This window comes from Triticum aestivum, chromosome 5B (genome assembly GCF_018294505.1).
Source record: "Triticum aestivum cultivar Chinese Spring chromosome 5B, IWGSC CS RefSeq v2.1, whole genome shotgun sequence".
NCBI lineage: Eukaryota > Viridiplantae > Streptophyta > Magnoliopsida > Poales > Poaceae > Triticum > Triticum aestivum.
Genome location: NC_057807.1, coordinates 296,660,168 through 296,681,279, shown reverse-complemented (window position 1 = coordinate 296,681,279; position 21,112 = coordinate 296,660,168).

Sequence of the window (21,112 nt, the reverse complement as noted above, 5' to 3'; positions counted from 1 at the left end):
GGAGGGTCAGAAGAAGCAAGAAAAAACTATCTGATGCATGTTTTTGGTATAAAGATCATCACTTTATAAGTTATTCTTTATCATGTGCTTGAGAAGAATCGTGTCTTGTTTAAGATAATATCTCCATGCTTGTAATGATGGTTGTTGTGCATGGAATACTTTCCCATTTCTCTAAATCCATATGTTCCAGCTTCCAAGAATGACGATTTCTACATCAAATTTTTTGGGTGTGTGTCTCATAACAAGAATGGTGTCTATCCTGTGCTTGAGAAGAATCATGTCTTGTTTAAGATAATATCTCCATGCTTGTAATGATGGTTGCTGTGCATGGAATACTTTCCCATTTCTCTGAATCCAGATGTTCTAGCTTCCAAGAATGGTGATTTTACCGAAAAAGGCTTTCGCCCCGCTTTATATTATAAAGCAAACCGCCCAAACCAAGCATCCAACAAGGTTAAACAAGGACCCACACAAACGCACATGGAGGTCCACAGGCACACAGATAAGTCACAAGGGTCAATGCTAAGGGCACAACATAACAAGCCCTAAATACAACAACACACACACCACAAAGCTACTAGACGACCTAGTCCGGCTCTGGCAGAGGGGGCGGCAGCGGGGGAGCCACGCGGAGCGCCATCGAGCGAAGGTCAGCGAGGAGGGTGGTGGTGACGTCCCGGTCCTGGGGGCGGCTAAGCGGCCGCCAAAGCTGCAAGTAACCACACATTTTGAAGATAGCGTCAGTCGCACGTCGAAGAGGCACCTTCTGAATGACAAGCTTGTTGCGAATGTTCCAAAGCGTCCAGGCGAGGACCCCAACGCACATCCATATAATATGGCGGCAGCGAGTAGGGGAGGCGTTGAGTTCCGCAAGTAAGTCGGGGAAGTTGGTATTGCACCACTGTCCAGCGATCATTTCGCGGAAGCAAGCCCACAGGAACTCGCAGTAGAGCACGAGAAGAAGATGTGGTTAGCATCCTCGATCGTGCCACAGATGGGACACCTCCCATTGCTCGGGCCGTTACACTTGAGGACTTCAACCCCAGAGGGGAGGCGTCCACGGATCCATTGCCACAGCAAGACCCTGATCTTCAGAGGAAGGCGGATGTCCCAGATCAGGCTAAAGGGTTCCAGGGTCGTCAAGGGCGCGATGGCGGCGTACAAGGACTTCGTGGAGAAGCGGCCAGATGGCTCAAGGTGCCAGGAAATGGCATCGTGGTCCTCCTCGACGTTCATCGGCATAAGGGCGACGTCTTGGAGGAGGAAGTCCCAAGCAGCCACCTCGAGGGGGGCGAAGGGACGACGGAAAGCAAGATGCCCTAAGTCAATAAGGGCCACCTTGACAGAGACCCGAGGGCCGGCCGCAAATGGCAGAGAGTCCTTGGAATCGCATCGTCAGGGGGGAGTCCCCTAGCCATCGGTCGAACCAGAACAGGGTCGAGGACCCGGAGTCAACAGAGATGGACGTGCCGATACGGAGGATGGGCAGAAGCTAAATCACGGACTGCCAGAACTGGGATCCATCCGTACGCTGGCAAAAGGCCAGAGGTTGGCCCTGAAGGTATTTATTACGGATGATGGTAAGCCAGAGGCCTCCCTCCCCATTGGCGATACGCCACAGCCAGTGGGTCAGGAGAGCAATGTTCATGCGACGAGATGACAAGATCCCACGGCCACCCTGGTCTTTGGGTTTGCAAATGTTGGGCCAGCTCACCATATGATACTTCTGCTTGTCTCCCTCGCCCGCCCAATAGAACCTCGACTGGTATTTTAGCGACCTCATGATGGAGGGTCTCATGGAGGCTGTAGAAGCTCATGAGAAACCAGAGAAGGCTAGCAAGCGAGGAGTTGATTAGAATCACCCTGACAGCTCTCGACAGCCATCACCCCCGCCAGGGTTTAACCCGGTGCTGCATCCTAGTCACCGTCGGGCGGAGATCAGCCACGGTGAGCCTGGAGTCACTAATGGGTATCCCCAAGTAAGTCATGGGGAAGAAACCCAGGCGGCAGTTCAGCCGGTCCGCAATGGATAGCGCCTCCTCCGGAGGATAGCCAAGGACCATCACTTCGCTCTTATCGAAGTTGATGGTGAGCCCAGACATCTGTTGGAAACACAGGAGGAGGAACTTTAGGTTGGCGATGTCGGACGCGGAGCCCTCCACCATAACTATGGTGTAATCCACATATTGGAGGAGGGAGACCCCTCCCCACCCACAAGGTGGGGGACTACGCCACGGAGATGGCCACAAGCTTTGGCCTTATCAAGAATGACCGCGAGGGCATCGACAACCATGTTGAATAGAAACGGGGAGAACGGATCGCCCTGGCGAACCCCACATAAGGTAGGGAAGTAAGGCCTGATCTCGCCGTTGATGTTGACCGTTGTCTGACCGCAGGTGACCAGTTGCATAATGCAGGTCACCCAGCGGTCGTCGAAACCCTTACGAAGCAGAACTTCCCGAAGGAAGGGCCAGTGGACAGTGTCGTAGGCTTTGTGGAAGTCGAACTTTAGGAAGACCGCGTGATGGTGTTTGGAGCGGACTTCGTGGAGGACCTCATGAAAGACCAGCACCCCATACAAAATAAACTGACCTTGGATGAAGGCAGATTGGTTGGGGTGGGTGACAAAGTCCGCAAGAAGGGTTACCCTATTGGCGTACCCTTTAGCCAAGATCCCGAAGATCACGTTGATCACCGTGTCGGGCGGAATTGGCGAATGTCGGAGGCCCCCGGGACATTGGGGATGAGGGTAATGATCCCATAGTTTAGGCGCCCAAGGTCCATGGTCCCAGAGAAGAACTCGTCGAATAGGGACATGAACTCCAGTTTGATGGTTTGCCAGAACATTTTGAAAAACGAGACTGGCAATCCATCCGGGCCCGGAGCCGAGGAGGGGTTCATGCCCTTGATCGCCGCTAGGACCTCATCCTATGAGAAGGGTGCCACCAAGGCGGCGTTGGCCTCGTCATAAACTAACTAGGCGCCCGACCAGGTGTCGGGAGCCAACGCAGCCCCACCCTGAGGGGTGGGGGGAAAAGGGCTTTATAGAAGCCGTCTACGTGGGCTCGGATGTCCGAGGGGCGAGTGAGCTGAGTATCACCGTCCCACAAAGATTGGATGGAATTCCATCGACGCCGGCCATTGGCGGTCACCTAGAAGTAACCCGTGTTAGCGTCACCACGGAGCACCCACCATTGGGTGCCGCACAGCCGCCAGTAGGCCTCTTCGTCATAGTAGATGACCGAGAGATGGTCCTCGAGATCATATCTCAGCATCCACTCATCCGGAGAGACCCCGGACGAGTCAGCACGAGCATCCAGGACCTGGATGGCACTCAGGAGGGCCTTCTTGCGCTCGCGAAGATCACGACCAAGATTCGCGCCCCAACCCTTCATAAATTGGCGGGCAAGCTTGGCGCATAACTGCCAAGAATCAACGGCGGACATGGCACGGTGAGGAGCGTCGCGCGCGGCGATCCACTTGGCCGCAACGGCCTCGCGGAATCCAGCCTGGTTGAGCCAGAAGATCTCAAACCGGAACCGAGGAGGGATGGGGGGCGATCATCTGCGGAGGATAGGAGGAGGGTGACGTGGTCGGACCCGATCCGGGTGATAGCCTGCAACGAGGCCAGGGGGCATCTGAGTTCCCATTCCGGAGAGACTAGGACGCGGTCCAGAACGGACGGCGTCGGGTTTGCCTGGCGGTTGGTCCAGGTGAACCGGGCCCCCGTTCGCTCAAGCTCAGGGAGGCCAAGCTCCGCGATGCAGTCATTAAACATCTGCATGCGGGGACGGTTAACCCTGTCGTTATTCTTCTCATCCGAGGAGCGGATGAGGTTAAAGTCACCTCCCACGATCACCGGGAGGGAGGAAGCGGAGATCTTCTGTTGCAGCTCAACGAGGAAGGTCGGGGAGCAGCGGTGGTCCATCGGTCCATAGACAATGATGACCTCCCACTTAAAATTGAGCGCCCACTCGAAGATCTCCATACTAACGAAGAACTCGCCTTGGTCCATACCGCCCACCTCAAAGGTGGCATCCTTCACACCTAATAGGATGCCACCCAAGTGGCCATTGTTCCCACTAGAAGGGAGTCAATGCCAGGCAAACAGGTGGGAGCTAAGGTTGTCAAGCTCAGGGAGACAGAACTCCATGCACATGGTTTCTTGGATGGCAATGATGTGTATGTGTTCATCGCGGATGTACTCAACTAGCTGGCGGCGGCCGTCATGGCCAAAGCAAATATTTTGGGTATATGTCTCATAGCAAGAATGGTGTCCTTGTAGATAGATGCGCTTCTTTGTCTATTTGGTATTAAGGAGTTCCAACATTCATGTGCAAAGTTACAGTCCCAAAGTAAATGCATAGTGGTTTCCTCAGCCTTCTGATTGCAGTTTGGGCAGTGTGGATCTTCAAAGAGCATCCCTTTCCTCTGAAGAAGTGCCCTGGTATTGATTCTACAATGTGACACAAGCTAGAAAAAATAATTGTGCTTCAGCCTGCTAGAGCTATCCATATTATTTTGAATATGGGATGCTCATCTTTGTGTTCAAGCATTAGATGATAAGTGTGAATAGCTGAGCATTTTCCTTTTTGGCCTTGGATTGCCCATTTATCATTAACGTCTAGATGCACTTGGAGGTTGAAAGTTCCTAAATGTTGGAATTGACCATATGCTTCAACTGACATGGGAAGGTGGAAGTTTTTCGACCAATCTTGCACATCCAAAAAGTTTTGCAGTGTTTGAGTTTCATTAATGGCATATGGGTGCAGTTAGGGAGTGCTTGTTGTAAAGTTAATTTGTTCATGCCAATTGTCCTTCAAGAAGATAACTGTCTCCCCTGATCTAATTGTGCATTTGCTTATGGATTTAAATCTTTCCAGCAATGGAATATGAGCCTTCCACCAAAAAGATCCTTCTGATCTCCCCATGGGTGCTTCTGTGTGATAATACTTCTCCCATGTTAAGCTGGCCCATGGTATGTCCTCTTTGTTGAGGAATTTGTAGATGTTTTTCATGAGAAGGGCTTTGTTGTGGAGAGCAATATCTAAGATTCCAAGTCCTCCATGTTTCTTTGGCTGACAAACCTTGGTCCATGCTATTAATGTTGTCCCTTTATCTTCCATTCCAAATTTTCTCCAGAGAAAGTTTCTCAAGTATTTGTTTATTTGATCAATGACCCCCATAGGAAGTGTCGGGGTGCACATAAAGAAGATTGGTAATGCAGCAAAAACAGATTTGATCAAAAGCAATCTTCCATCATATGAAAGCATAGTAGAACACCAGATAACCTCCTTTCTATTATTTGCATCATTGGGTTGAAATCTTCAATCTTTGGTTTGGAGGTGCCTAGGGGCAGGTGTAAGGGCATATTTATCCCCAAGATGTTTTGGTGATTGATGACTATGCTTTTGCGGACTAATCGTGTGCGTTGAGTTCTTTCAGAGATTCATCCTTTGGCACGAGACGATTACTTCCCCTCGATGTTTTATTCAAGACGGTGTAGCTCCTTCGTTTCTCTGGTAGTGGTCTAGTTTCGTAGGAGTCACCGTACTATCAAGAGGGGATCCGCTTTGGTAAGGCTAGGGTGGAATCAACACGTACACATCCTTATCACACCCGATGCTTCTTTTCGCTTCATTGGAGCTATCTTTCCTATCTGTGCCTGCCTATCCTGTCCCAGCGGTAGTACCGCGGTCCTCAGCGGTAGTACCGCCGAAGCACGTCAAGCGGTAGTACTGCTCCCCGAGCGGTAGTACCGCTTGCGAACTTCAGCCGTAGTACCGCAGTGGTTCCGGGCTACTACCGCCTCGATTCTCGACCACTGTTTTTCTTGTCGGTTTTACGGTACTAGTAGCGGTAGTAGGGGCGGTAGTACCGCTCCAAGCGGTAGTACCACCAATACTTCCGCGGTAGTACCGCTCTGGGGCCAGGACCCTGCATTCCTCGTCAGCACGGTAGTACCGCTGGAAGGGAGCGGTAGTACCGCTTATCAGCGGTAGTACCGCCCTGCCCAAGCGGTAGTACCGCTCTGTGCGTGGCTCTTTGGGGGGGGGTAACAGTTGGATTGTTTCCCCCACTATATAAAGGTGTTTTCTTCCCCAAAGTTGACTTACCTCTTCCCCCAAAAGCTCCATTGTTGCTCCAAGCTCCATTTTCGCCCGATCTCTCTCCCTAGCCAATCAAACTTGTTGATTTGCTCGGGATTGGTTGAGAAGGCCCCGATCTACACTTCCACCAAGAGAAATTTGATTCCCCCCACTAATCCCTAGCGGATCTTCTTACTCTTGGGTGTTTGAGCACCCTAGACGGTTGAGGTCACCTCGAAGCCATACTCCATTGTGGTGGAGCTTCGTGGTGTTGTTGGGAGCCTCCAAGTGTTGTGGAGATAGCCCCAACCTTGTTTGTAAAGGTTCAGTCGCCGCCTTCAAGGGCACCAATAGTGGAATCACGACATATCGCATTGTGTGTGGGCGTGAGGAGATTACGGTGGCCCTAGTGGCTTCTTGGGGAGCATTGTGCCTCCACACCGCTCTAACGGAGACGTACTTCCCTTAAAAGGAAGGAACTTCGGTAACACATCCTCGTCTTCACCGGCTCCACTCTTGGTTATTTCGTGCCTTTACTTTTGCAAGCTTACTTGTGTTGTATCTATTGCTTGCTTGTGTGCTAGTTGTCATTGCATCATATAGGTTGTCCACTTAGTTGCATATCTAGACAACCTACTTTGTCGCAGGTTTAAATTGTTAAAGAAAAACTTAAAAATTATTAGTTGCCTATTCACCCCCCTCTAGTCAACCGTATCGATCCTTTCAATTGGTATCAGAGCCTCGTCTCTTTATTAAGGACTTTGCCGTTTGAAGAGTATGGTTGACACCAACGACGGTGCGGAGGAGCACTCCGGTGTGAATCCTATCTCGTCTACGGCCGATGGGGGAACCTCGGTCTCACGTGAGGAATTCAATGTGGCTTTAGACACATTGAAAACCTCCATGATGACCGAGGTTAAAAGCATGTTTACTGATTTCCTAGAAGGACTTAAACTATCCACCTCGCCGATGAAAGTGGGTGATCCCACTAACAAGGTGACGGATGCCAACTCCGACAAGGGGGAAGCTAATAGTGAAAAGGGTCCTTCTACTAGTGGTAGAAATGGCACCGGCATCTTTGCCCATGTGGAACCTCCTACTTATGGTGGACCGATTCCCTCTACTCATTTAAATCATGCCGGTCCTCCTCCTAAGATTGTGAAAAATGAGGATTTTGATGCTTGGGTTTATCGTTTCAAGCGTCATTTAAAACATGTGAATACTAATCTTTGGAGAATTATAGAAGAAGGTTTCTATCCACATGACCCAAGCAACTTCACCCCTCGAGAAGCCGTGGATAATCAATTCAATGAGAGTGCTCTCTTCATCATCCAAGATGCAATCCTTCCCGAAGATCTCCCTCACCTTCGACCTCATGCCATGGCTAAAGACGCATGGCAATGTGTTGTGTCTCTCTACCGAGGAAGTGCTAGCATTCAACGCTCCAACTATGAAGTGGTGCAAGATGAAGCCGATGAGTTTGCAATGAAAGAAGATGAAGAACCTCGTGAGCTCTTTCGAAGAGTGACCAAACTCGCGGTCGCACTCCGAGATCATGGGAGCAAGGACACGGATGACAATTGGATCAAGCGCAAGTTTCTCAAGGCCATGATGCCCTACAACAAGGCCATGTCCTCCATCATTCGTCAAAGACCGGACTTCCACTCCATGACCTCAAGTGAAGTGTTGGATGAGTTCGTTGCAATGAGCATCTTGGACAAGAACGCCGACAATGCGGTGCTCCATTCTCAAAGGGCAAAGAAGCGCAACCTTGCCTTGAAGGCCAAGGTTAGTGTGGAAGAAGAGGAAGAAGAGGAAGATGAGGAGAGCAACTCCGAAGACACGAAATATGATTATCATGAGCACATGGCTCTTGCCTCAAGACAATTTTGGAGCAAGAAGAATACAAGACCCAACTTCAACAAGAACAACTCAAGTGGCCTCAAGGGCAAGCAACGAGTTAGAACTTGTTTCAACTGTGGCAATGTGAGCCATTTCGTTGCGGATTGTCCTTACGAGAAGCGGGAAGACAATGGTGGCAAGTTCATCCGAAAAGACAAAGCCAAGTCTTTCCCCAACAAGAACAACTTCACCAAGAAGACTCCTACTCGCGGGTTGGTAGTTCAAGAAGAATACCGTGAGGATGACGATGATGATGAAGATAGTGAAGCAATGGCTATGGCATCTGTTGCCATTGCCACAACTCCCCGGGTGTCTCTCTTTGATTCACCCAACGAGAACATCACCGCCAAGTGCCTCATGGCTAAAGCCACCAACAAGGTAACCCCCAACATCAAAACCACCATTATTCCTAATCCTTCTTAGACGGTTGGCTTTGATGATGGTAAGGGGTCTAATGAGGAGGTAAATGAATTTGAGTCCTTCATGAGTAAGCTCAAGGGCAAATCCAAGAAGCACTTCGTTGCTCTCTTGGAACAACTTGGTGAAGCCAATGACATGATTGAGGCTCATGAAGAAACCATCTCTAAGATGGAAGGTCATAGTCGTGACTATGTCGATGAGATATCAGATCTCTCTAACGCTCTTGAGGAAGAGCGTGGGCAGCGTTTAGCTCTTGAGGAGTCACACAATGATGACCATGCCAAATTAAAGAAAGATCTTGATCATGCTCTTGTTGTGTCTCGTGTACTAACTTCTAAGAAGGCTAAACTTGGGGTTGATCATGCTAGACTCAAGGAGGAGTTTGATGTACTTGACAAGGCCGATAAGGTCTTGAAAGGTGCTCATGCAAACCTCAAGGAGTCTCATGCTCAACTCCAAGTTAAGCTAACCAAGGAAAAGGCCACATTTCCTCACTTGGTCTTAATTGATAATGCAAATGCTACTAACCCGTGTTGTGAGCATGTGCATATTGTGGAGGAGAATGCCAAGTTGAAGGATCAACTCGAGAAAGGTCTTGTGTCATGCATACAAGGTGAGAAGAACCTAAATGACCTTTTGAGCAATCAAAAGGAAGTTGTGGGCAAGCAGGGAGTTGGGTTCTCACCCAAGTCCAAGAACAAGAAGAAGAATAACAAGACCAAACGACATCCCCTGCTTAAGCAAACTTTTGTGAAGGAGGGAGAGGGTGCTCCTAAGGAGAAGAAGAACAATGTGAAGAGTGGTGAAGCCAAAAAGGGCAAGGCCATCTCTCCCAACAATGTCGGCGACTTTAACCCCTCTTATGTGTTGTGCCGTGCTAGTGATGGGCATGTTTATGCTAAATTTGTTGGTTCTTCTTATGAGTACATTGAATGGTCTATTTGGGTTCCTAAGACCCTTGTTACTAACATCAAAGGACCCATTACTCAATGGGAACCTAAAACCAAGCATTGATCTCTTGTAGGTGTTTGCTTCCAGTGGGGGATCATGGTTGCTCGATAGTGGAGCAACAAATCATATGACCGGGAGCAAGGACTTGGTGGTGGACGTGCAAAAGATCCCATCTATGTCCACCAATGTCGAGTGGGGTGATGCCTCACATTCCAAGGTATTGGGTCTTGGCAAGGTTGTCATTTCTCATGATCTAATGATCGAGAAAGTCATGCTTGTTGAGTCCCTTGCGTTCAATTTACTTTCCGTTTGTCAACTTGCACTCATGGGCTTTGCCACCTTCTTTGATATTGATACAGTGGCCCTCTTGTGGAGCAAGACTCTTAAAGTAGCCTTTGTTGGGCATGTCGAGAACGGTCTCTATGTGATTAACTTTTCGAAGCAACCCACTAAGACCGCGACATGCCTAATGGCTAAAGTTGATGTGGGATGGCTTTGGCATCGCCGTTTAGCCCACGTCAATATGAGATCTTAGCAAAGTCTTCTCAAGGGGGACCATGTCCGTGGACTAACAAATGTTAGTTTTGCCAAAGATCGTGCTTGCAGTGCTTGTATCGAAGGAAAGCTACATGAGACGGCTCACCCTCCCATGACTATCATCTACTCGAAGAGACCCTTGGAGCTCCTTCACATGGACCTCTTTGGACCTCCATCCTTTGATAGTCTTGGGGTAGAAAGTATTGCTTGGTGATTGTGGATGATTATTCAAGATACACTTGGGTATACTTCTTCAAGAGGAAGAGTGAGACTCAACAAACCGTCATCGACTTTTCAAATGAAGCTCAACGTCAACATAATGCAAAGGTCTTGACAATAAGAAGTGACAACGGCACCGAGTTCAAGAACTACACCTTGGATGAATTTCTTAGTGATGAGGGGATCAAGCATCAATATGCTGCACCTTATACCCCTCAACAAAATGGTGTTGCAGAGAGGAAGAACCGGACGTTGATGGATGCGGCAAGGACCATGATGTCCGAGTTCAAGTCTCCATACAACTTTTGGGCCGAAGCCATCAACACCGCATGTCATGCATCCAATCGGCTCTATCTCCGCAAAGGCTTGAACAAGACTCCTTATGAGATACTCACCGGAAACAAGCCCAATCTCAAGTACTTCCGGGTATTCGGGTGTAAGTGTTTCATTCTCAAGAAAGTTGTCCGGTTGTCTAAATTTGAGGCTAGAGCTTATGAGGTCATATTTGTTGGTTATGCTACAAACTCTCATGCTTACCGTGTTCTCAACAAGTCCACCGGACTCATTGAGGAGACATGTAACGTGGAGTTTGACGAAAATAACGGCTCCCAAGTGGAGCAAAGTGGTACTTGTGATGTAGGTGATGAAATTCCTCCCCAAACCATAAGAAGAATGGGTATTGGTCATATTCTACCCATTGAGGAACCCCTTGTGGCCGAAGGAGAAGGACAATGCTCCACTCAAGTGGAGCCTTCACCTACTCAAGACCCCCACACTTCTGAAGAACAAAGTGTAGGCCCTCAACCTCGTGAACAAGACCAAGGGCAAGATCAATCTCAAGATGCTGGTGAACCTCCAATTGATGCCCAAGGTCAAGTTCTCCCCCTCGAGCAAGTTCAAGATCATGAGCAAACTCAAGATCAAGAACAAGCTCAAGACGGTGTTCAAGATAATCAAGTTAACCCTCCTCCTTCCACATCCGAGGAGGAATTAGAGCGTCGTGCCGCGAAGATTGCTTCCAAGCTCACCACCAAAGGCCATCTCATGGAAAATGTGGTTGGAAGTCTAAGAAAGGGGGTAAGCACTCGTAGACAATTAGCAAACTATTGTGAACATCACGCGTTTGTCTCTTGTGTTGAACCCCAAAAGGTCTATGAGGTGCTCGAAGACTCGGATTGGCTCAATGCCATGCATGAAGAACTCAACAACTTCGAGTACAACAAGGTGTGGAGATTGGTGCCAAGGCCATCGGGAAACCACAACGTCATTGGAACCAAGTGGATCTTCAAGAACAAGCAAGATGCTCATGGGAACATCATTCGCAACAAGGCAAGATTGGTAGCACAAGGCTACTCCCAAGTCGAGGGTATCGACTATGGTGAAACCTTTGCTCCCGTTGCTCGTCTTGAATCCATATGTTTGTTGGTTGCTTATGCTTCCCATCACAACTTTAAGTTGCAACAAACGGATGTGAAAAGTGCTTTTCTTAATGGTCCTATTAATGAGTTGGTTTATGTCAAGCAACCCCCCCGGTTCGAGGATCCTTACTTCCTGGATCATGTGTATCAACTCAATAAGGCACTCTATGGCCTTAAACAATCCCCACGTGCGTGGTATGACCACCTTACCGAGTTGCTACAAGATCGTGGATTTGAAGTTGGGAAAATCGATCCCACTCTTTTTACTAGTAAGGTCAAAGGGGAGTTGTTTGTGTGCCAACTATATGTTGATGACATTATCTTTGGTTCCCCTAACAAAGCTTTCAATGAAGAATTTGCCGCTCTCATGACCTCTAAGTTCAAGATGTCTTCGATGGGAGAGTTGAAGTTCTTCCTTGGTTTTGATATCAAACAAAGAAGAGAAGGTACCTTCATCAACCAAGCCAAATACACTCAAGACATGCTTAAGAGATTCAAGCTAAGTGATGTCAAGCCGGCTTCTACTCTAATGCCTACCAAGTGCCAACTTGACATTGATCCCAATGGTAAAGCGGTGGATCAAAAGGTATATCGCTCTATGATTGGATCCTTGCTTTACCTTTGTGCATCTAGACCGGATATCATGTTGAGTGTGGGTATGTGTACACGGTTTCAAGCCGCACCAAAGGAAAGCCATTTTGTGGCGGTCAAGCGAATCTTTCGATATTTGGCTCATACCCCAAACTTTGGCCTTTGGTACCCAAGAGGAGCAAACTTCAAGCTTGAAGGATTTACGGATTCTGATTGGGCGGGAGACAAGGTGGTAGGAAGTCCACTTCCGGAGGGTGCCAATTTCTTGGTTGCTCTTTGGTGAGTTGGTCTTCCAAGAAGCAAAGTTGTGTGTCTCTCTCGTCCACCGAAGCGGAATATGTGACGGCCGGTAGTTGTTGTGCACAACTCTTATGGATGAGGCAAACTTTAAAGGAATACGGTGTCATTTGTGACAAAGTGCCTCTTTGGTATGACAATGAAAGTGCCATCAAGATTTCGCTCAACCCGGTGCAACATTTCAAGACGAAGCATATTGAGATTCGGTATCACTTCATACGGGATCACATTAGGCGAGGGGAGATCGAGCTCAAGTATGTCAACACTCATGATAACCTTGCAGATATTTTCACAAAGCCCTTGGATGAAGCAAGATTTCGCGAGTTAAGGCATGAGCTAAATATCATTGATTCGAGCAATGTGACTTGAGCCCGTGCACACCCCTCCTCACTCTACTTGTTGTCTAGTCTAGATGTAGGCATGGACATAGGGGGGGTGTTGTTCTCTCAATGAACCCTTCCTCCCCCCATTATGCATAAATTGATCTAGTCTTTCACTTTAACCATATTTTTATGGTACTAGTGCTTCAAGGACGAGTTTTGGTCATGGGTCCAAGGTTAAAATCTTCGCGGCGCCATACCTCTTGACTCAAACATAGGTGGCCTCGGCCACTGCCCTCTCTTGAAGAGGTGTGTTCTGGTCCATTGTTAGTGTGTTTGTGGCCATGTTGGTCTTTCCTCCTTATTGGCCGTGTTTTTCCGTTCCTTTTTGAGCTTAAGCCGTGTGTCTAGAGGCCTGTTGGTTGCTGAGCGGTACTACCACTAGTGGTGTGCGGTACTACCGCTCTAAGCGATACTACTGCCCACCAGCGCGGTACCACCGCTGCAAGGCGGGGGCAGGGGGTTATATCGGGGGCAGGGGGAGTTTTCTTCTCCCCCATACCCATTCGCTCGCCCCCATGCTCTATTCGTCTCTCCAGCAACCGGCGCCGCGGGAGGGCTCTGGCAGATCTTCCTCTCCGGGGCGCTCCTCTCCATTTCCTTCGGTGGAGACGATCCCCACCTTGTCCTCTTGCCATGGATGCCGGTATTGCCCCCGTTCCCTCTCTCTTCTTGTCTAGATTTCCAATCTAGCATCTTAGGGGCAATAGTAGTTGCATCTCTAGATTTTTGGCCAAATCTAGGCTTGAGTAGGATGGAGAAGGCATCTAGGCAGTTTGGATTGGTGTTTGCTAGGAGTATTTTTGAATTTGGTAGGACGGTAGTGCCGGATCTGACCACGGCAGTAGGAAACTGTTGTTTCCCGTCTCGAGCGATACTACCGCTCCCTCTGGAGCGGTACTGCCGCTCACAGGTCGCGGTACTATCGCTCTCTACTAGGTTCCACCATACTTTTACTAATCAGTGATCCTTTTTGGTTGTGTTTGGTGGCTTATGCTCGTTCTTTTTGGTTGTTTGCGTGTTCTTGTGTGTGGTTCCAGGTGATGAGCTTCCTGAGCAGGAGGTTCCTCAAGTGCTCCTCCTCCACCCCAACTCCAGAAGAAGCCTAGTGTCAAGCCGAAGCAATCTGGCAAAACTGTGCCAGAAATGCAAGCCAAGGAGTTCTGGGCAAGACGTCGCCGCAACCCCTATGAGGCAGACCAAGATCCCACTTTGGTCAACCGTCCATTCTGGAACAGGTTTCAGTTTGCCATCTTCTTTGATGTTCTCAAGGCCAAGAAGAACCTCTTTGTTAACGTGCACTCCATCGACACCGACCATATGGAGAAGGATCCTGAATACTTTGGTGAAGCTCTTCAGATGTGCACTCAACTGAACATTCTTGGTGTCATGCAATTCAACAAAGATTATGATGCTGATATTGTGGCCCAATTCTATGCCACGGTTCATCTTGGGATTGATGAGGACAGGACACTGACTTGGATGACCAATGGCAAGTTACTTTCAGTCAAGTGGAAGGCATTCATGGAATTGATTGGGGTGGAAGATCAAGGGCTTGCGTCTCCTGTCAGCTTTCGCCCACACCGCAACACTACCTCCACTCACAAGCAAGCTCTATGGCCCTACTGCACTTTGAAGATCAACCCTGAGACGAAGAAGGAAACGTATGAGTTGCCTGCCTTTCTGGACATTCTTCACCGTGTCTTTCGTGAGACTCTTTTCCCTCGCATCGGGAATCTGGATATGGTTCATTCTTATCTCGTGGACATGCTTCTTTTCTGCCAGCGTGAGAAGGAACAAAACACCGGAGAGTCCCTGGATATATCCCATGTTATGTGGTCTGAGCTTTTATCTGCTATCTCCGAGTGCAAGTGCCTGATTTGTGGTCCGTTCATCATGCTGCTTATTGAGAAGGCCTGGGATCGTGTCTATCCCAAGGTGATGCTAGAGACCGGAGAGTTGGTTTCTCACGACATCAAGCGTCCGAGGAAGAAGGACAACTGGGGCTCTCAGGTCCCTAAATCTGGAGGTCCTTCGTCTGCTACTACCATGGAGACCGAGGAGGAGGCTGATGCTGAGGCTGAGGATGATGATGACTATGTGCCTTCTGCGGCAGAGCCCTCTTGGGCAAAGAAGCTCAAGCTTAAGATGAAGAAGTTGTTCTGCATGGAGGCTCACGGTCAGTACATGACTCATGTGGGTGAGAAGAAGGCCCGTAGTCGTCACAAGGAGCTCATGCATCAGTTGGGTGCCACCATTAACAGTGGATCTGAGGACCAACTTACTGAGGAGGAGGAGTGGATTCAGCAGCACTGCCCGTGGACCGATTCTGATGCCGAGCACTTCCCGACCGACGATGGTGGCGCAGACGATCCCGCTGAGACATGATATTTGAGTCCCTCTCTTGCTATCACCTGGAGCTGTAGCAACACTCCCTCTCCTTTTTGGTGTCTCGATGCCAAAGGGGGAGAGAGTTTAGGGATTTGTGTTGTGTCTTCCGTCTTCTGTGTTTTCTCGCAGTTTGCTTTGTTTGGTTTGTGTCTGGTTTGTGTCAGTGAGACCTAAGTTCCAGTCATATGGTGTGAGACATATGCTACCTTATCTTTCGAGTATCATTATCTATGTCTATCTAGCTTATGAGTTGCATGCTTATCCTGTTATCTATGTTGCTCTCATATATCCTGCTTAGGTAGTTGGTCTCTAAAATGTAGGGGGAGCGTTGATCCTGGTATCTGTGCCGTGCAGTCCAAAGCACTTATCTAGACAGCACACGTCCAGGGGGAGCCCTTCTACATTTTAGGACGGTGGGGCTTTGCGCCTATCCTATATCTTTCCTGTTTGTGCAAATCTCGTATTGTCATCAATCCACCAAAAAGCGGGAGATTGTAAGGGCATATTTATCCCCAAGATGTTTTGGTGATTGATGACAATGCTTTTGCGGACTAATCGTGTGCGTTGAGTTCTTTCAGAGATTCATCCTTTGGCACGAGACGATTACTTCCCCTTGGTGTTTTATTCAAGACGGTGTAGCTCCTTCGTTTCTCTGCTGGTGGTCTAGTTTCGTAGGAGTCACCGTACTATCAAGAGGGGATCCGCTTTGGTAAGGCTAGGGTGGAATCAACACGTACACATCCTTATCACACCCGATGCTTCTTTCCACTTCATTGGAGCTATCTTTCCTATCTGTGCCTGCCTGTCCTGTCCCAGCGGTAGTACCGCGGTCCTCAACAGTATTTCCGCCGAAGCACGTCAAGCGGTAGTACCGCTCCCCGAGCGGTAGTACCGCTTGCGAACTTCGGCCGTAGTACCGCAGTGGTTCTGGGCTACTACCGCCTCGATTCTTGACCGCTGTTTTTTGTGTCGGGTTTTATGGTACTAGTAGCGGCAGTAGGGGCGGTAGTACCGCTCCAAGCGGTAGTACCGCCAATACTTCCGCGGTAGTACCGCTCTTGGGCCAGGACCCTGCATTCCTCGTCAGCACGGTAGTACCGCTCTATGCGTGGCTGTTTGGGGGGGGGGGGTAATGGTTGGATTGTTTCCCCCACTATATAAATGTGTCTTCTTCCCCAAAGTTGAGTTGCCTTTTCCCCCAAAAGTCCATTGTTGCTCCAAGCTCCATTTTCGCCCGATCTCTCTTCCTAGCCAATCAAACTTGTTGATTTGCTCGGGATTGGTTGAGAAGGCCCCGATCTACACTTCCACCAAGAGAAATTTGATTCCCCCCACTAATCCCTAGCGTATCTTGTTACTCTTGGGTGTTTGAGCACCCTAGACGGTTGAGCTCACCTCGAAGCCATACTCCATTGTGGTGAAGCTTCGTGGTGTTGTTGGGAGCCTCCAAGTGTTGTGGAGATAGCCCCAACCTTGTTTGTAAAGGTTCGGTCGCCGCCTTCAAGGGCACCAATAGTGGAGTCACGGCATCTCGCATTGTGTGAGGGCGTGAGGAGATTACGGTGGCCCTAGTGGCTTTTTGGGGAGCATTGTGCCTCCACACCGCTCTAACGGAGACGTACTTCCCTTTAAAAGGAAGGAACTTCGATAACACATCCTCGTCTTCACCGGCTCCACTCTTGGTTATTTTGTGCCTTTACTTTTGCAAGCTTACTTGTGTTGTATCTATTGCTTGCTTGTGTGCTAGTTGTCATTGCATCATATAGGTTGTCCACTTAGTTGCATATCTAGACAACCTACTTTGTCGCAGGTTTAAATTGTTAAAGAAAAACTTAAAAATTGTTAATTGCCTATTCACCCACCCCCCCTCTAGTCAACCGTATCGATCCTTTCAGCAGGCCTAGGTATGTAAAATGGAAATTACCTTGTTTGCATCCCAGAATACTGAGTAGGCTAGGCATGTGGGTGAGCTGGTACATTAATAGGTACCATGAAGGATTTTTCATAGTTGACTTTTAGTCGAGTGAACTCACTATAGTGCAAGATAAGGTTCTTGATTTGTGATAGTTGCTTTGCATATGTAGGCAGCACTAGAATGGTATCATCGGCATATTGTATAACTAGGAAATCAGGGCAAGCTTGGCTTCCAATGGGTGCCTGGATCAGTTCCTGCTTCATAGCCTCATTTAGAGACTGTAGTAGGTCTGCTGCTAGGACAAATAAAAGAGAAGATAGGGGACCTCCTTGTCTGAATCCTTTTTTGCATTGAAAAATCTTTCCAGGGACCCCATTTAGCAAGACAGAGGAATATCCAAATGATAGAATCATGCTGATCCAATGTATCCATCTATCCCCAAAACCTCTTGCCTTCAGAATTGCCAAAATTGTTTTGTGGTTAATCAGATCAAAAGCTTTTTCAAAATCCAATTTGAGCACCACAATTGGGTTTTTGGATTGATGGCATTGGTGCAAGTATTCAAAGGCCCATCCCACACAACCAGGTATGGTTCTGCTCTTGATAAGTCCACATTGATTTGTGTGAACCAGCTGTAGTATGACTTTCTGCAGTCTTTGTGAATGTGTATTTTGAATGTTGTTGTATTGGAATAATTTTTTTAAAATAAATCCATCAAAATATAAATTGAGATACATGCGGTTATGTTCAGGAAACCATATGTGATGTTAGTGTATAGGTCGCGGTTTCAAAGGAACAACTGCTTCTGGTCATCCTAAAATTGCAAGCGGTTCAAAACTGCTTAGTGGGAAATCATTGCAGGCGATTTGGCACCACCTTCAATGTTTTGAGTATTAGCGACAATAATTTGAGGCATAATGAAGAACCACAAGAGGCTACATATCAAAACCGCCTCCAATGACCCATTAAGTACTAGTGCTTGTTTAGGAGTACAACTATCCGCATAACTATCCAACCAATGATTGATTCTCGTCGCACTTATATGTGTTAATTCTTATAATCTGATTATAAAAAAACTAATTTCCTTTTTAACAAAGTAATTGCTTTCTTGTACTACCTAGTTTTAGGAGTACCAAGGTTGACTATTTAATAATAATTAGTATAATAGCCGGATAAGGCATTCCTTTTTAGTCCTGCAACAAAAGTATTATGTATGCTTAAAATATTTATATATGATCAATAGATGATACTATGAATGTTTGTCATAGTATTTGAAGATGATATGATGCAGACCAAATTAATTGTAACGTATCTACGGGTGGCATTGCTTGTTGGTAAATCTATTTTCAGTTGTTCACAAGTCCAAGGAATTTAAAACATAGTACTAGTAGCTAGCGGCGTTAACGCACAAAATTGTGACAACACACCTTGAACACCAGTTTGGTAGCGCTCACATATCTTAATCTTGGTCATGGCGGTACAATCATGCCAACATCTTTAATTACGTTCTCGCAAATAAAAGAAATATTTTTTGATTAGGTCATGAGATCAAGACGTAGACCCCATGAAAATGTTATAGATGTACTAAAGTTCATATCGGTGATATGGTCCATACACGTGCCGGATCTCACAGCACTAGTAAATTTATCTCCGATCACAAGGGCCTGCGGTAGCTCTGCACTCTCGAGGCGTATCAACCTTGCTTTACCTCATTTACCCTTGAGTCCGTCCACACAGTTGCCCCGACATGCGCTTCACCGCAGCGCCGCCTCTTCGGGCTATAGCGCCGCCGCCCCGAGGTCTTTCCGTCATCGCCCCGACCTGCCCGCCGCTGTTGCGTCGTCCCTTCGGGTCGTAGCGCCGCGGTCCGCGTTTCACTTCGCCATCACCGTACGTCGACCTTCCGTGGTATGCGCCTCACCATCTTTCTCGATGCGGGAACTCCATCGTTCGCACCGGTCTTCGTCACGCTGTCGGGTTCCTCGTCTACTTCAAGCATCGCTGTCGTGCTCCTAACCTAGCCGCCGCCGCCACGTTCTTCACACGGCCACCTCGGCCACGGCTACACCACTCTCCACTTTCGGCTACAGTGTGGCGGGATGTTGAGTATAATATATATTAGGAAGTATAGGATAGACTAGGATTTGTTCCTGTCTTGCCTTGTACTCTAAGATGAGTATGTACTCCTATATATATGCTCACGAGACTCAAGCAATACAATGAACTATTCCACCAATCCTTTTTCTTCCTTCTAGCAATTTCAAAGAAAAATATTATTTTCGAACGACTTGTTTCAGTTTGAAGAAAACTAGCCCCAAAGAAAGGGGAATGCAGCAAGTTTTGAACCGAGAAAACCATAGGTCTCTCTCTGGAAAAACAAAACAAGTCGAGCTGTCGAGGGCCACGAGTTGCAAAGAACGTAAAAATGCAATTCAGACCTTTCCTGATCGTTGGAAGAAAGCGAGAAACATGATGATGTGTTCCTATGCGAACCGAGGGAGCTGCGCGCGAGCTGGGAATGACCGACCATCTTGCTGCCAGCGCGTTGATCCATCATCCTGGGCTCCCCTGGCCTGGCCTGGCCTGGACCAACGTTTTGTAGCTAGGTTGGCTGGCTGGCTGGATGGATGAAGAAGATTCGTGGATCGCAAGGTGGCGCGCATGCATGCATGCACGCGGTAGACGGAAAAACGAGAGGAGTTAAGGAGGGCAAGCAAGCAAGGAATCAACGGGCGCATGTGGAGGGTAGGGTACGTACGCAGCGCACCGAGTAAAACACAGGCTAGCGACCACTGACAAGTGTGGCAAAGCGGTCGTATAGTTAGGGAATAGATGGATAGTGCGCGCGACGCAACGTCCCTTTGTTTAAAGGGCGGTGGACTTGTAGATGCCCGACGCGCACATGACCGCTAGATATGCCCTGCCCTGCCCACGCGCACATGCGATGCGAGGGTGGATTGTTCCTTGGTTCGTTCGTTCCTGCTCCTCCGGCAAGGCCCCACGCCAACTAAAAGCTTCGGCCTCGTCTGGCTGGCTGGCTGGCTGGCGGTAAACTTCCGAACGCAAGTCACCTCCCCATCCATCGGATTCGATCTTAGTAAAGGCGTTCTTGTATCATCGACGGACGCATCGGGGCCTTCACCTTTTCTCTTTTCCGTGGGCGTTGGATCCGAGAGAAAGATATGAGATCGACCTGGATGCCCGATGCTACAGTTGTAGCCTGGACGCGAACCAAGGTGCTCTCGCTTTCTCTTTTTCCTCACGCTCCTCTCCCTCCCTCTCCCTTGTTGGCCCCGAAGCTTCCTCTCCTTTCTCATGCACTCGCACGCTTTGCCAGAATCCAACCTCGTTACATCATGTCCACATTGTCCATTTCTCTAATTTCATTTCCTTTCTAAAACAAGTTTTCTGAAACAGAGACAAAAGGCTTGTCTCATTTCACTGATTAAGCGAATATGTCACTCTGGTAGTAAGATTAAGTGCAGAATGCTAACGAGGGGCAACAGAAACAAACACGAAGCCCGACTAGGACACTGGAGCAGCCTGAGCGATCGATGTGGACTTGAACTGCCCTGCGTGCCTAGCATGCAGCAGCGTGGCCCTATTGAAACTGACTCGGGTCGCGCGTTGCCGAGACAGATAATATGCAACGATTTATAACACCGACAATGACAGCAGAAAGACGACCTATCGCCGAAACAACAACGTAGGTTCAATGCGCTTCGTGGTGTATGCCAGTTAGGAAATCTCTGCATGTTAACTGTCACATGCATTGCTTAATTAGGAGGATTACCCCCCGGACGTGGAGTTTCTACACCAGAGCTCAAATGTTCATGGGTGAACAGTAAACTCGATTTTTTTTTGGCAAACTTTAAGAAATGTTTGGAGTGTATGCAAAAAAATCATCAGAAAATCACATTGGTGGAAGACGCGGCAAAAAAGAAAAAAACCGATGTTGTGAAAATGTTACTTTCAAACGCATTTTGAAGCTCTGATTTTGCT